Here is a 16,967-nt window from a genome sequence, read left to right as displayed (position 1 = left end):
CCTGCTTCAGCACCACCATACAACAGTTCCCCTTTAACTTATACAATGTTCCTATCCCAAGCATATTTTAAACCAGAAACTCACAAAAATTATAGGTATTGTTTTCTTCTTACCAACTGGATCTTCCAACCAAATTTAGTGCTGCAAAAAAACCAGGCTGGAGGTACCTAGTTAGCTGTTTACCTGTGGGTGCATTTGAAAACCGTGGCATTATACCGAGTTCTCTAAAGGTAAGATGATGCCACTGATGAAAGCAATCTTCCAATTATTGCAGGGCCATGCACACAGTTGGGGGCAGAGTCAAAGTTGTAGGGCCACATATCTGCAGCGATCTACAAGTTTCCAACTCATTATATTGGGTTGGAAAAGACTCATTAACATTTTATTAAGGATCCAAGACAGAGATCAATACAAAGATACATTCACTGAGGTCAGGGACCAAGCCTTCCTCATTCTTCTTTTCCATTTCCTTTGCTCCTTCTTCATTCAATTTTTCTTTGTTTTTCCTTTTGCTTCCTCTCTCTGGCTCTCTCTCTCTCTCTCTCTCTCTCTCTCTCTCTCTCTCTCTCTCTCTCTCTCCCTCTCCCTCTCCCTCTTCCTCTCCCTCTCTCTCTCCCTCTCTCTCTCCCTCTCTCTCTCACTTTCTCTCTGGTACACCAAGTATATGGCATTGACCTTGCAAACTGTTAAGTGCTCAATTAATAACTGTGAAATTAAATAAAAACAAAGGGTGTTATTTTATTTGTAAGGAATGAATGTGACACCATCGACTGCCAGGACTTTGAAGCGTCCTCAGAAACCATGAACTCACTGGACACCTGCATTGGAATCAGCGGAAGCCATTGTCTAAAGCTGTACTGTAGTTGTGGATAACTATGCTATTTACTGACTTACTATTTATTTATCTAACTGGCAATAACAATCTTCTCTTGCTTATTTCTGCATATTTGGAGAAGAAACACATTCAGTCCACAATGTAAGTATGTCCCTCCCATTTCCCCTTTCAATCCTTCTTTCTCTCTTAGCCAAAGTTTAGGCTATAAAGCTGTCCTCCAAATCTGCTCTTTTCACGTATTATTTTCTTTTCTAACCACACAGCTTGTCTTAGTGTTCCCATTGCTGCAAAGAAACATGGTGACCAAAAAGAAAATTGGGGAGGAGAAGGTTTATTCTGCTTACACTCAGGGTAGGAATTTGGAGACAGGAGCTGGTGCAATGGCCTTAGAAGGGTGCTTCTTACTGACTTTTCATTCAAGGCTTCCTCAGCCTGCTTTCTAATAAAACCCAGAACCACCAGTCTAAGAATGGAAATTCCCACAATGAGCTGGGTTTTTTCCTGTCACTAATTAGGAAAATACCTTACAGCTACACCTCAAAATAAGAGATTTTATCAATTGGGGATTCCTCCTTTCAGATAACAATAGCTTGGCACAAGACTACCTAGCACACAGTAATATTTTATTTCTGACTAGGGCTTATTGTAATTCTATCCCTGGACTCCTTCAGAGTTACTTACTAAGTTATTTAGCTATTGTGCAAGTTTGAGGGAGTTTGAATTTGGAAGAGACTGTGTCAAACTCACACAGTGATCAAAAAGATGAAAACCGACAACTATCAATCATACAAATATTATGCTTTTACATTTATTATTCTTACATTTTTAGCATGAACAACATGAAGTTTTGAAGAGCAGATATTATGAAAGACTAAGACTATCCAATTGACACATGCATGGTCACATGTGGTGAGTCTTAGCCATAGTAACTCCATCTTTTTTTCTCTGATTCTTTTTTATTGTTTTTTTATTTACATTTCAAATGTTATTCCATTTCCTGGTTTTCCAGACATAAGCCCCCTATCCCATCCTTCTCCCCTTCTTCTCTAAGGGTGTTGTTCCTCCCCATCCACTCCCCATTTCCGGTCTCCCCCACATTCTCCTACACTAACTCCATCTTATAGCAAGCTATCATGTAGTTGTTTTACTTACCAGACTATATCAATATAAGCAATGTTTCCACGGACTGAACAGCATTTGTCAAGCGCAGCATAATTTCTAATGAAGCCAAGGACAGAGTATTCATAAATACAAATTCCCCAGATTCTAATTTTGTCTTGGACTTAGGTTATTTAAGGTTGAATTTGCCTGTGATGCATTAAAAATAGGCAATGCTCTGAACCCAAGTTTGCATCAAATCTACTGAAAACTTAGAACCCTATAATGTAAGCATTTGGGGGGATTCAAAAGGAAACCATCAGAGCACCAGGAATATGAAATAGGAAATAAATGAATGGGGTGGAGCTCCAACTGGGGTGGAAGGAAGGAGTGAGGGAGTCAACACAGAAGGGGACATAGGGATGAGGGAGAAATAACAAGAGTTTTTTGATAAAATCAAAAAATCATATTCATTTATATTCACCAAAAGATATACATAATGTGTGTGTGTGTGTGTGTGTGCGTGCGTGCGTGCACACCCACGTTTACTCAGGGTAGGTCCAAATGACTACCAAAGCAATATTAGACTATAGCTTGGTTCCTGCTAGAGGTTGAAGGTAAGCCCTACTGCTGTAAATACCACATATGCAGGACTCAGGGCTCAGAAGATTTAAACTGTATCTAACCAGAACGCCTCCTGTACAGCTCACAAGACACCAGAAATTAGTATACAAACCACCAAGGGAGGAAAGTAATTAAATTAGTCCCTACCCAGCTGCAACACCCATGCATCCCAAAATCACCATCACATCCTGGGAGACATTTAACCTACTGTCTAAGCTAGATTGCCTGCTGCCCTTTATCTAGGGGTGGGGCCTTATGACGTGTCCACATTTGGCAGACTGATTGCTGTGGCCATTACTCAGATCCTGTTAAGGAAGTCATAGTGTTGATAGGTCATCAGTCACTTCTCTGGTGTACATAAGCCACTATCTCTCAGGAAGCAGCCTAGTCTTCTGGGCATTTTCTCTTTAAAAAAAAAAACAATCTTTCTAACCCTTCTTCTGTTATTTCTCCTGAATCTGAGGTATATGGATCAAATTGAAGATGGTAGCATTTGCTGGTAGGAACTCCATGGGCCATGGTCTGTGGTTTTACCAGCTAGGGATCTATGTAAGAGTCTCCATCTGATTCAAAAAGACGTTTCTTTGAAGAGAGATGGAAGTCACACTTACCTGACAGTACAAGGATAAGTATTTAGAATATAGCTATAAAATAGATTATTTTAGGAAAGCAGCAGTCATAGACACCCCTTTAAGGTCTATGTCCTCTTCAACTACTGGTAGTTGGCTCAATTTTCAATTCTAAGAATGGGTTTCCTCACTGAGTGAAATCATAATTCCAATTAGACAGATGTGAGCTACCACAATTGAAAATGCTAGCCACTACTGCACAATTATGTTGAGCATTATGGTTCATGAAGTTTACACCTAGATAGGACCTATCCTAGTTGAGTTTTTATTGCTGTAATGAAACATCATGAGAAAAAGAAAGCTGGGTAGGAAAAATTTATTTGGCTGTCACTTCCACATTGTGGTTAATCATTGAAGAGAGTCAGGACAGGAACTCAAACAGGACAGGAACCTGATGGCAGGAGTTGATGCAGAGGTCATAGAGAGGTGCTGCTTATTGGCTTGTTCCCCATGGCTTGCTAAGAATGCTTTCTTATAAACCCTGGAATCCAGCCCGAGGATAGCCCAATCCACAGTGGGTTAGCTGCTTTCCAATCAGTCGCTAATTATGAAAAAGCTCTATAGACATGCCTACAGTCTTATCTGATGGAAGCATTTTCTTTAGAAAGGTTCCCTCCTTTAAAATGGCTTTAGCTAGCTAGTGTCAAGTTGATGTAAAAGTATCCTGCACAGAACTATTGCTTGCTTTTCTCCTTAAGCATCTTTTATCATATTTTCAGATATTATGAGACTTATCTTTTAGGCACAAGGCTCTACATCATTTCCAGGTTCATTCCTTCAAGCTCCTTGTCTAATGTATATAGATTCATCAGCCATAGAATCTCAACTTCAAGTTCCGGGAGGTAACCAAAAAAGGCCATTAACACTATATTGTTTTGGGAGTCCTTTGGACCTACTGAGTAACTAAAAGGGTAGATTCTCATGACTGGATTTGGGGATTTTGTTAGATAGTCTGCCACTCTTTGGGAAAGCATTATCACCCTATGAGGCATAACAGTTAATAGCATAACTCCATTTAAACCCCACAGACACATATATACAGCACTTTTAAGTAAGATGATAAAATAATGTTCCTTGTAAGGATAATCTCTTATGCAGTGTGTGGAATCAGTGCCTGTCAATAAAAATATGATGGCTAGTAAGCTGAGACAGGATTAGAAGGTAGGATCTCTGGAAGAGAGAGAGAGAGAGAGAGAGAGAGAGAGAGAGAGAGAGGGGGGGGGGTACTCTGGAGTATAGTCAGGAACTAGAAGATTCACCAGCTGGACTCTGAGGAAGTCAGACATATGCAACTGAGGAATGGTAACTAGCCATGTGGCAGACACAGACTAGTATAAACAGGTTCGTATAAATTATAATCTACTCAGAGAATAACCTCGCTTGGCTTAGGCATTTACTTATAAATAAATAAGCCTCTGAGGGCACATGAATAAGAGCTGGGGCACAGGTGAAAAAGCACATAATTACAAGGTTACCTTAATTTTCCTTAGTGATATTTAACTCTCCTCTCTCTATATATCTATCTAGTCCAAAAGCTCAGAATACCCAAGATAAAATTCACAGACCATATGAAACTCAAGAAGGAAGACCAATATGTGGATGCTTCAGTCCTTCTTAGAAGGGGAAACAAAATGCTCACAGGAGGTAGATGATGGGGGGGACTTGGAAGGAAGAGAGGACAGGAAGGGGAAAGAGGGGGCAGGATCAGGGATAAGAGAAGACTAGGATTGTAGGGAGCTGCGACGTGCCATGCCTCAAAGATGGCACAGGTTTCTGCCTTCCACCCTCCCAACAGTGAGCGCTCCTTGCAGTAAACAAGTCCTTATTTGGCTATGCCTGCCCGGCCTGCTAGCTTCCACATAGTGACAGCCTATCTGCATGACCCACATGGCTTGCTAGGATTGGCCAGCGCTAGCTATTTAAGTGTGGTGCAGGGGCTCCCCGGGGTCAGAAGATTGTATCAAGGTTCCTGAGTAAACTGCTTGAAGAAGATCTCCTCTGGTCGTGTCTTCCTTGCTGGTCGAGGTTGGGCACGGCAAGTGGTGGCCCGTACAGAGACCTCCTGAGATCAGAACTTCTTGTAGTCAGGGCAGAGCTGGAAAGTTCCCAAGGTAAGGTGGGACCATAAGGACCACGGGAAATAAGCGGCTATAAAGTCTCAGGGTAGTGAGCAAGTAAAGTTCGTGGTAGTAGCAAACTGAAAGTAAAGTTATCAGTAGCAGTGAACCGAAAGTAGCAAGACACGCAGTGAATTTAGCCATAGCAGCTTAGAAAGTTTTTGTCATGAGGACCTCACAGTCTTGTCCAATTCTGGCTCTTCAAAAGCTGTTTGAGCGAAAGAAACTAAAAATAAAAAGGAGCACCATAGAGAGATTTCTGAGCGAATGCAATGCCATTGCACCCTGGTTCACAGTCTCTGGTAATCTTACTGTGGCAAGTTGGGAAAAATTAGGGAAAGACCTTGATTTTGACTGGGAACAGGGGATTCTAAGACCTGGGGTCCGTCCAGTGTGGCACTTAGTGCGTAGTTGCCTTAAGGATCAAAAATGTTGTCAGGCAGCTATAGAGAAGGGGCAAGCTGCCCTAGAAATGCTTCAAGAGGAGAGGTCAGAAAAGCAGGGAAGCGCAAAGGAGACAGACTCAGAAAAAACAGATACAGAGAAGGAAACAGATGAAACAAATTCAGAAGAAGAGTTACAAGAGTTGATAGATCAAATGTGGAAACAGTCTCCAAGGAATAGACAGAAGAAGAAAAGGACAAAGCCTAAAATGGCAGAGGAACCTCCTGGGTGGTTCCCCTCGGCTCCTCCTCCTTGCAATGTTGTAGAGGGAGGAAGTAGAGTTTCAGGTAGTACATTCTGCCCAGAAGTGTGGAAGGCAGTCCGCACAGAACTGCATTTGGCCTATCCTGTCTATGTGGATGCTAATCAACAAAGATATCATGAGCCTCTTGATTTCAAAGTGATTAAAGCCTTGGCTGAGTCAGTGAGAACATATGGTTTCACTGCCTCCTTTACTATTGCTCAGATAGAGGCTCTGCACAGATTTTGCATGACTCCTAATGATTGGACCAACCTGGCACAAGCATGCCTCAGCCCAGGGCAGTATCTAGATTGGAGAGCTCTTCTAATTTAATACACCAAAGAACAGGCTGCTGCCAATTTGGCGGCGGGAGGCATTATCCAAAACACCCTTTGCTATCCTTCTTTAAGGAACATCCCGTGATCTTTCCTAAGGTTACCTCCAGTGTTCCTATATGGGGGCACCAAACATTTTTAGAGATGGATCCAAAAATGGCTGTGGAGCCTATATGGTTGACCATCAAGAGCCAATTTTGTGTCAATATCAACCCGGCTCTCCACAAGTAATTGAACTCAAGATTGTGCTGGAAGTGTTTAGAAATTGTTCTTTTGCCTTTAATTTGCTCTCTGATTCATCATATGTTGTTAATGCAGTTGAGCCAGCTGCTGAGGGAACTTCAGGAATTGATCTGGAAAAGAGGTCACAAATTTTTTGTCCAACATATTAGAGATCATACAGATTTGCCTGGTCCTCTCAGTGAGGGAAATGATCTTGTGGATAGATGTACCTGAATGGAGTTTATCTTCTTAAGCTCATCATTGGATCAAGCCCGACAGTTTCATCAACAATTTCATGTGCCTACCAAAACCTTACAGCAGAAGTTTCATCTGTCTTGAGCAGTTGCTCGACAGATAGTTTTAGGATGTCAACAGTGTATCACTTTCCATCATCCCCCTAGTGTGGGGGTTAATCTCAGGGGCTTACTGCCTTTAAAGATTTGGCAAATGGATGTAACTCACATACCTGGATTTGGGACTCTAAAATACATTCATGTTTCTGTGGATACTTGTTCAGGTGTCATTCATGCTACCCCTATGAGTGGGGAAAAGGCACGTAATGTTATTGGACACTGCCAGAAGCCTGGGCTGCCTGGGGAAAGCCCCAACACTTAAAGACTGATAATGGCCCAGCGTACACTGCCCACTCTTTCAAATCCTTTTGCAAACAGATGGATGTGCAGTTGAGCCATGGCCTGCCTTATAATCCCCAAGGTCAAGGTATTGCTGAAGGAGCACATCGTACCTTGAAGGAATGTGTAATTAAACAAAAAGGGGAAATAGGCCATACCAGAACTCCTAAGGAAAAGATATCCTTAGCCCTTTTTACTCTTAATTTTTTAATTTTCGATGATGATGGCCTTTCTGCCGTTGACCGACATCAGTGTTGAGCGGGCACGTTATAAGGTTATGTGAAATGGAAAGATGTGATCACTGGCTTATGGCATGGGCCAGATCCCGTGTTGGCGTGGGCGAGAGGGTCTGTTTGTGTGTTTCCTCAGGACCGGCAAGATCCGTTGTGGGTCCCTGAAAGATTGACCAGGAGGTGCAACAAGAATGAAGATCCTGCTGTTGCTGACACTTCTCGGTGTGACCCAAATGCTGGTCCAAATGGAGCCCCGGTGGGGGTTACTATCAGTGTTCCCGAGACTCATGCCGATACGTCATGACCTTTAAGCCCACTCCTCTAATCTGTATAAACAGCTGTCAAGTTATCTTTTAGGTAATTGGACTGGAGAATTCATTGTGACCGTGAACTCCACACATCCGGATGCTAGACTGGCTACGGGATTGTCATCTTGGATTGCTGCTGCTATGAATCATCTGAGGGAGTGGGCAGGTATGGGAGCCCTAGCTGGACTCTTGCTGCTGGTCTCCCTAGTAAGCCTGTGGTGTCTCTGTAGAATGAGGTTTGTTCAGAGGTGGCACGTGGCTATGGTGGTACAGGCATTTGCAGCCATTGAAGCAGGACAGTACCCTCAAGCCTGGCTTACGGTCATTCAGAAGACCTAGTTGCACCTCGCCCCTGAGTATGTGTGAGTGACCCTGCCCAGTGACCCTTCCCTTCTACCTAAGGCATGGAACCTTGTGGGCAACGAGGTGTCCTAAGACGGGTTTAATGAAGGGATGATCCTAAGACGGGGGGTGGGTGTCACTACGTTCAACGGTGCCTTTGCCTGCTTGATTAATTAAACAAAAAGGGGGAACTGTAGGGAGCTGCAACATGCCGTGCCTCAAAGATGGTGCTGGCTTCCGCCCTCCGCCCTCCTGATGGCGAGTGCCTCCTTATTTGGCTATGCCTGCCTGGCCTGCTAGCTTCCACATAGTGACAGCCTATATGCATGACCCACGTGGCTTGCTAGGATTGGCCAGCGCTAGCTATTTAAGTGTGGTGCAGGGGCTCCCCGGGGTCAGAAGATTGTATCAAGGTTCCTGAGTAAACTGCTTGAAGAAGATCTCCTCTGGTCGTGTCTTCCTTGCTGGTCGAGGTTGGGCACAGCATAGGATGATATAAGAGGGTCAGAAATTGAACACAGTTGTATAGCAATGGGGGATGGGGAACTGGAGGTAGCCACCAGCAAGTCCCAGATGCCATGAAAGAAAGAGGCTCCCAGGACTCAACAGGGATGAAATTAGCTGAAATGCCAAATAAAGGGGAGGGAGAAACTGTAGAGACCATCCATATGTAAGGTCCCTTAAGCAAGGCTCCCTGTTGAGGGATAGGGTCCCTTCTCAAATTTTCAACCCAGAATTGCTCCTGTCTTCCCCTTAGACAGGGACAAAGAGTAGATCAGAGACTGAAGGAAAGGCCATCTAGATACTGCCCCACCTGGGGACCCATCCCATATGAAGCCATCCAACTCAGTCACTATCGCTGATGCCAAGAAGTGCTTGCTGACAAGAACCTGATTTAGCTGTCTTCTGAGAGTCTTTGCAGGAGCCTGACAAATACAGAGGCAGATACTCACAGACACCCATTGGACTATGCAGAGGGACCCTATTGAAAAAGTTAGAGAAATAACTGAAGGAGCTGAAGGAGTTTGGAATCCCATAATAACAGCAATACCATCAACCACAGCTCCCAGAGTTCCCAGGGATGAAACCACCAACCAAAGAGTACACATGGAGGGACCCATGGTTCCATCTGCATATGTAGCAGAGGATGGCATTTTCCAGCATCAGTGGGAGGAGAGTCCCTTGGTGCTGTGAAGGCTCATTTCTCCAGTGTAAGGGAATGACAGGATGGTGAGGTTAGAGTGGGAGCATCCTCAGATAAGAAGGGTGAGGGATGTGGGAGAGGGAGGAACCAAGAAAGGGGATAATATTTGAAATCTAAATACTTAAAATATTCAAGAAAAAAGAAAAAAGAAAGTCTTCCCTCATTGTGTACACACATTTTTTTTCATGAGGTATTATACTCTTGGAAACATCTTCATTCCTGGCTCTAGCTCTTGTGAGTAATGTTGAAGTAATGATAGTGGTATAAATACCTCTTCTAGATACTGACTTCATTGACATTAGCTCCTCAGTACAGGGCAGGCCTGGAGGGCACCTCCCCAACTGGCAAGAACTTTAGTTGTATTGATACCTTGCAGATGGAGGGATGTCGTGGCATATTCATTTCAGAAGTTTGCATTTTTATAGCACTCCTCCAGATCTTCAGGCTCTTAAATCCTTTCTGTCTCCTTTGCTGTATTGTTTCCTGACCTGATAGAAGAACTTTCTTGAAGAAATGACAATAAAGAGAAGATTCTTGGCAAACAGGGATGTAAAACGGCACTGACAGAATAAAAGATAATTGTCAGAAAATGAGCTTCAAGAGTTGAAGCACAGTATCTCAGTATCCCAAGTGAATCACACCCCAATAATTTCTGCCTCCTGGTGATTGGTCCCAACCCCTCCATCTTTCTGATTTTATTAATGACTAACGAACTATCTACTCTCCTTGTGCACTTAGAGAACATGGGTTCATTCTGCCCTTGTCATATCTTAATTATGACCAAAGTTGGCATTGTTGGGATGAGAGGCATTTACAATAAGTGTAATTTTATCACAAGATTAATGATTACCACCTAAATGATCATCAAATATGTATAAGTTGCTGCATATATGTAAATATAAGTGTGAATATATCATATATATGTATATATATGCCTGTACCTGTATGTATAGATATACATGTATTATATATACGGGTATAGCCATAGGAATCTTTTGTGATTGGGTTACCTCACTCAGGATATTTTCCAGTTCCATCCATTTGCTTAAGAATTTCATTAAGTCATGGGTTTTAATAACCAAGTAGTAATCCATTGTGTAAATATACCACATTTTCTGTATCCATTCCTCTGTTGAAGGACATCTGGGTTCTTTCCTCCTTCAGGCTATTATAAATAAGGCTGCTATGAATATAGTGGAACTATTATAAATAAGGCTACTATAAACATAGTGGAGCACCAGACCAATTTCCCTTATGAATATCAATGAAAAAATACTCAATAAAATTCTCAAAAACCTAATTCAAGGACACAACAAAATGATCATCCACCATGATCAAGTAGGCTTCATCCTCAGTGATGCAGGGATGATTCAACATATGAAAATTCATCAATGTAATCCACTATATAAAGGAACTCAAAGAAAAAGACCCAGTGATCATTTTATTAGATGCTGTGAAATCCTTTGACAAAATTCAACATCCCTTCCTGGTAAAAGTCTTGGAAAGATCAGGAACAATAGCCAACATCAAACTAAATGGAGTGAAACTTGAAGCAATCCTACTAAAATCAGTGACTAGAAAAGGCTGCCTACTCTATCCCTACTATTCAATATAGTACTTGAAATCCTAGCCAAAGCAATTAAACAACAAAAAGAGGTCAAAGGGATACAAATTGGAAAGGAAGAAGTCAAGATATCACTATTTGCAGATGATATGATAGTATACTTAAGTGACCCCAAAAATTCCACCAGAGAACTCCTAAACCTGTTAAACAACTTCAGCAAAGTGGCTGGTTATAAAATTAACTCAAACAAATCAGTAGTATTCCTCTATTCAAAAGATAAAGAGGCTGAGAAAAAATTAAGGAAATGGCATGCTTTATAATACTCACAAATAATATAACCAAGCAAGTGAAAGACCTGTATGACAAGAACTTCAAGTCTCTGAAGAAAGAAATTGAAGAAGATCTCAGAAAATGGAAAGATCTCCCATGCTCATGGATTGGCAGGATTTTAAATTGGCAGGATTTAAATTTAATTGGCAGGATATTAAAAATGGCCATCTTACCAAAAGCAATCTACAAATTCAATGCAATCTCCATCAAGGTTCCAACTCAATTCTTCATAGAGTTAGAAAGAGAAATTTGCAAATTCATTTGCAATAACAAAAAAATCAGGATAGCAAAAATTATCCTCAACAGCAAAAGGACTTCTAGGGGAATCATCATCCCTGACCTCAAGCTGTATTACAGAGTAATAGTGATAAAAACTGTATGGTATTGGTACAGAGACAGGCAGGTATGTCAATGGTATAGAATTAAAGGCCCACACATCTATGGTCTTGATCTTTTACAAAGGAGCTAAAACTATTCAGTGGGAAAAAAGATAGCATTTTCAACAAATGGTGCTGGTTCAACTGGAGGTCAGCATGTAGAAGAATATAAATCTATCCATTCTTATTACCTTGTACAAAGCTCAAGTCCAAGTGGATCGAGGACCTCCACATCAAACTACTAGAATTAAAAGGGGGAAGAGACTTGAACACAGAGCAAAGACACTGGGAAAAATTTCCTGAACAGAACAGAAAAGACTTATACTCTAAGATCAAGAATTGACAAATGGGACCTCATAAGATTGCAAAGCTTCTATAAGGCAAAGGACACTGTCATTAGGACAAAATGGCAACCAGCAAATTGGGAAAAGATCTTTACCAATCCTATATCCAATAGAGGGCTAATATCCAATATATACAAAGAACTCAAGAAGTTAGACTCCAGGTAATCAAATAACCTTAACAAAAATGGTGTACAGAGCCAAACAAAGAATTCTCAACAGAGGAATATTGAATGGCTGAGAAATACCTGAAGAAATATTCAACATCCTTACTCACAAGGGAAATGCAAATCAAAACAACTCTGAGATTCTACCTCACACCAGTCAGAATGACTAAGATGAAAAATTCATGTGACAACAGATGCTGTCAAGGCTGTGGAGAAAGAGGAACACTCCTCCACTGTGGGTGGGATTGCAAGCTGGTACAGTCACTCTGGAAATCAGTCTGGATGTTCCTCAGAAAATTGGACATAGTACTACCTGAGGACCCAGCTATACCATTGCTGGGCATATACCCAAAAGATGCTCCAACATATAACAAGGACACATGCACTACTCTGTTCTGTATGTATTCTTTTCACTGAGGGGGGTTATACACCAAGAAGTTGGCTGTCTGCGATCTAGAAAGGGGAGTCTTCCAGAACCCACTCCTGCAGTCATTCTGGCCTCAGACTTTGCAATCTTTGGAACCGTAAGATTTTTTTTTCATTTTTTACTCAGTTCAAGTAGTGTGGTAAATTATTATAGCATAGTGAACACAGGCAGGAAGAAATCAATGGTATCCATAGAAACTACATTATAGTGACAGGTTGGGCTCTCCAAAGCAACTAGCTCATCATTGTTTTTAATATTTTTTCCAACTCTCTTTTCATTTTTTCTAGCAGTCACTGTCCATTTCCAAAGAAGAAGATGTTTAATAAAAACAGTTCAACCACAAAATTTGTTCACAGAAAGCAGTTTAATGGTAAGGACAATGTCTTCTCTAGTTTCCATTAAATGCTTCATTTAGTGCCCCTACACCTCAGAAGCACCCAGAACTCAGCACTCTGTCATTGTGATTTTTCAGGAAGGTATGCAAGTATAATGCCCATAATAGACATGTTATAACACTGGCTATTAAGGAATGTAAGAAAATACTAGGGGGAATAGAGGTTTAGGGAAATTTCAGCAGAGCAAATTCATGATATTCCTCTTTAGTTTCCAAACATTAAGAAGTTCATTTCAGTCTGTTATAACAGTGTGATAGCATTTTTCTTTTTTATAGACAGTTTTCTTTAGAACTACTCTCTTGCTATGCAAACATCATATTCCTTTGTAGAGTCAATATTTGTATTGTGTAACAGGCTTTCTATTCCCTGCAGACGCAATAGAAGACAAAAATCAGCTCAAGCCTCATCCACCTAGTCTTTTATCCTCTAAGGTAAACAAAGTCTTTAAACAACAGAAATGCAAAGGCAAATTTTAAAACAATACAGTGATGTATTTTTTGAGGAAAAAGAGATACAGATATTGACAAATGACAAACAGCCAAATTTAAATAATACGGTAGAAAAAAATCCCTGAGGATGAAATGTAGGACATGGGCTCTGAAAACAAAAGGCCATGAGTTAACAGAAGAGAAGGAAGGGAAATGAGAGTGGAGAACATCCCACTCTCATTGAGTGAATTGAGAACATCCCAAGCACAAGAAAGAGATGAGTGAAGACCTCAAGGCATGGGATCAAAGATCTACTACTTCTATCACTAATGATAACAACCATTCATCTCCATGAAGTCCACCTTGTTTCCTCCAAAGACGGGAGCCATTATAGTTAAGCTGGTGAGATACTGAACTGGAATTTATTAAACCTGGACTTAAGCTCTAATTCTCCTTTGTGATTTGGTGTGTGAGTCAGGGCAAACCACAGGTTGTGTGCCTGCCTTTTCAAACTTTTAAAGTACTACTACACTCATGTGTCTACTGTAATCTCAGTGTATTTCAAGTTAAATAGTGAAAAGCTACTGGGGACCAGTATCAGAGATTGTTAATAACTGTATTGTACCCTAATTAGTTTTTAATTTAAAGTTTCATCACAAATTTTTAATTTAACTTTATTTTTACCTTGAAATAGCAAATAACGAAGCTTCCTAGGGCAACTTAAAAATCTATGGATTCTCCCCCAATCCCCAAAGGGTATTTTATTTATTTTTTGATTGAAATGCAATTACATTTTAAATGTTATCCCATTTCCTGGTTTACCCTCCAGAAACCCGCTATCCCAGCCTATCCCCTGCTTCTATGAGCGTGTTCCCTCACCCACTCCCTCCCACCTCCCCGCCCTGACATTCCCTTAAACTGGGGCATCGAGCCTTGACAGAACCAAGGGCCTCTCCTCCCACTGATGCCTGACAAGGCCATCCTATGCTACATATGCAGATGGAGCCATGGGACACTCCATGTGTACTCTTTGGTTGGTGATTTAGTCCCTAGGAGCTCTGTGGGGTCTGGTTGGTTGATACTGTGTTCTTCTTATGGGGTTACAAAGCCCTTTACCTACTCCAGTCCTTTAACTCCTCCATTGGGGACCCTCTTCTCAGTTCAATTGTTGGGTGTGAGCATCTACCTCTATACTTGTTGTCCCTGGGTGGGCTCGAACCACCAACCTTTCGGTTAACAGCCGAACGCACTAACCGATTGCGCCACAGAGACGGTTACCTTTATACTTGTAAGGCTCTAGCAGAACCTCTGAGCAAACAGCTATATCAGGTGCTTGTCAACATGTACTTCTTGGCATCTGCAATATTGTATGGATGTGGTATCTGTATATGGCATGCATCCCCGTGTGGGGCAGTCTCTGGATGGCCTTTCCTTTAGTCTCTGCTCCACGCTTTGTCTCCATATTTCCTCCTGTGAGTAGTTTGGTTCCCCCTTCTTTTTTTTTTTTTTTTTGGTTCCCCCTTCTAAGAAGGTCTGTAGCATCCGCACTTTGGTCTTCCTTCTTCTTGAGCTTCACGTGGTTTGTGAATTGTATCTTGGGTATTCCGAGCTTTTGAGCTAATATTCGCTTATCAGTGAGTGCATACCATGTGTGTTCTTTTTACTTATAGTTTTTGCTAATTTTTATTTCATGTGGTGCATAGATACGCCCCTGGTACAAGTACTCAGCAATAGAACTCAGCATAGGTACAGGAAAAAAAAGCTCTGTTTATGGAGTAGAGCTTACAATTGTAATGATCTGAAAAACATGGTGGAATTGTGAGTTAATGTTGACTTATGTGTGGAAGGATTTTCTAAAGTTCTTAGAAACTAGGGAAATCCATGGATTTTGATGAAAAGTAAGATGGGAAGGTAGGTTTAGATGGAAATCACAGTGTGTTTGGTTTAGGGTAAATGTAATTATGGACCCCTAGAGAGTGCAGGTTCCCAAGACAGGAGGATTTACTCTACAGTGGGATGTTAAAAGTCTTTGAGTAAAGATGTTATACATGCATTTTTGATGAGATAACCACCTGTGTTCTGATATTTTTTGATCTACTTTCTATTAAACTGTACCTAAATGAGAAAAAATAAACAAACGAATATTTCAAAGGTTATGGTAAAATAAAAAACCACAAATATGCTACAGTGTTTAAATATCCTTCAAGGCCTCCACTCTGGTTAATTTGAGTAAGCTTCACTGGTCACCTATGAGTAATGTCAAGTTAGTGGAGTGAGCCATTGCATGGCTTATTTTTCTTTTAAATGTATACTCAAGTTGACCAAACAAACCTTGGAAGAAATGTTAGGTGAAAACGAATTGGCTCTGTTGGTGGCAAGAAATTAGTATGATGCTTTTTTTTGTTTGTTTGTTTCTTCTCTGTTTTTATTTTCTGCATTTTCTTCTCTAAACAATTGTTAAATTGAAAATCAAATACTATCAATGATATCTCTGATCATAAAAATCAAGAAATGCACCCTTAGGATTCCTTAGAAATAGAAAACACACAATTTATTTTAGATGCCTAATTTGTCAAAGTAAAAAAAACTATTGTCCCAGGTTGCAATGTCTCAAGCATGATGCCATTCACACCCTGGACCTTTCCAGTTGCCCTGTGCACTGTACAGTGCTTAGATACAACCACATCCCTCTTCCAACGAAATTCTACTGCCAACCTCTGCCAATCCCAGTGTGAAAGATGATAGATAGATAGATAGATAGATAGATAGATAGATAGATAGATAGATGATAGATAGATAGATAGATAGATAGATAGATAGATAGATAGATAGATAGATAAATGTTTTCAGACATTATCAAATGTCCTTGAGATCAGGGAACATATCTGTCTCCGAGTAAGAACCATATTTGTTAATAATATTACTTATAAAACACACTAGTAACCAACAGTCTAGTGTTTCAGAGACATATAAAAGTTTCACTTCAATTTAAGGTAGCTTGAATGTCTAAAGTTATATACTATTCAATGTACTGAAATATATGTTGTACATTAATTATAATTCATAAACTATACAAGAAGCTTATAAAAGCACTTTAATTATAATTGTGTTAACTAATGTTCTATGAGATTAGGCTGTGAAAATAAACCACCAACACAATATTGAATGTGAATGTTTTGTCTCCAAGCAAAAAAAGACATATTAGAATGGAGATCCAAATATGAACAGCATGATCAGACAATATCATTAGGTACATTTGCCAACTAGTTGATTAAATTTTAATTTGTTTATTGTCAGTGGAAAATAACGTCATGTGAATATTAATAAAAACCACTTACATCCCTTCTTGTTTAAGGACTTTGCAGTTGCTAGAAGTAGAAAACATAATGTGTAGCTATGGAAACCTACCATTTCCATTATTGGAATTTTCTCATAAAAAAAAAGTTGATTAAATTTATTTTCTGGAAAATTCTCAAAACAGTGCAGAGAAATCAAATGCTTTCCTTATCAAATTGTCTTTGCCATGAGTGAATGAATAGTTTTAAAAGTAGTAGGATATTGGGGGATGAATGTGAAGTAGGTATACCAAGTTGGAAATAGTGTATAGTTGTGTGTATAAATTGTGCTTGGTATAAATTGTGTTTATCTACTTTTCTATATGTGTGTCCCAATAC

At 40.4% G+C, this 16,967-nt stretch overlaps 1 long non-coding RNA gene and 1 other non-coding gene across 2 annotated transcripts in view; both read right to left on the bottom strand.

The window, feature by feature from the left end:
- LOC102552412 (uncharacterized) overlaps positions 1-16,967 on the bottom strand; it is a 215,975-nt gene that overhangs the window by 179,478 nt on the left and 19,530 nt on the right. The gene's annotated exons all lie outside the window — the stretch shown is intronic.
- Positions 14,492-14,565, bottom strand: Trnan-guu7 (transfer RNA asparagine (anticodon GUU) 7). Its single transcript has one exon. It is a non-coding gene; the product is annotated as a tRNA-Asn (tRNA).

The sequence above is a fragment of the Rattus norvegicus genome, chromosome 6, assembly GCF_036323735.1.
Source record: "Rattus norvegicus strain BN/NHsdMcwi chromosome 6, GRCr8, whole genome shotgun sequence".
In the NCBI taxonomy this organism is placed as follows: Eukaryota; Metazoa; Chordata; class Mammalia; order Rodentia; family Muridae; genus Rattus; species Rattus norvegicus.
Note: the sequence above shows the minus strand (reverse complement) of the source record. Positions and strands in the feature narration are given on the sequence as shown.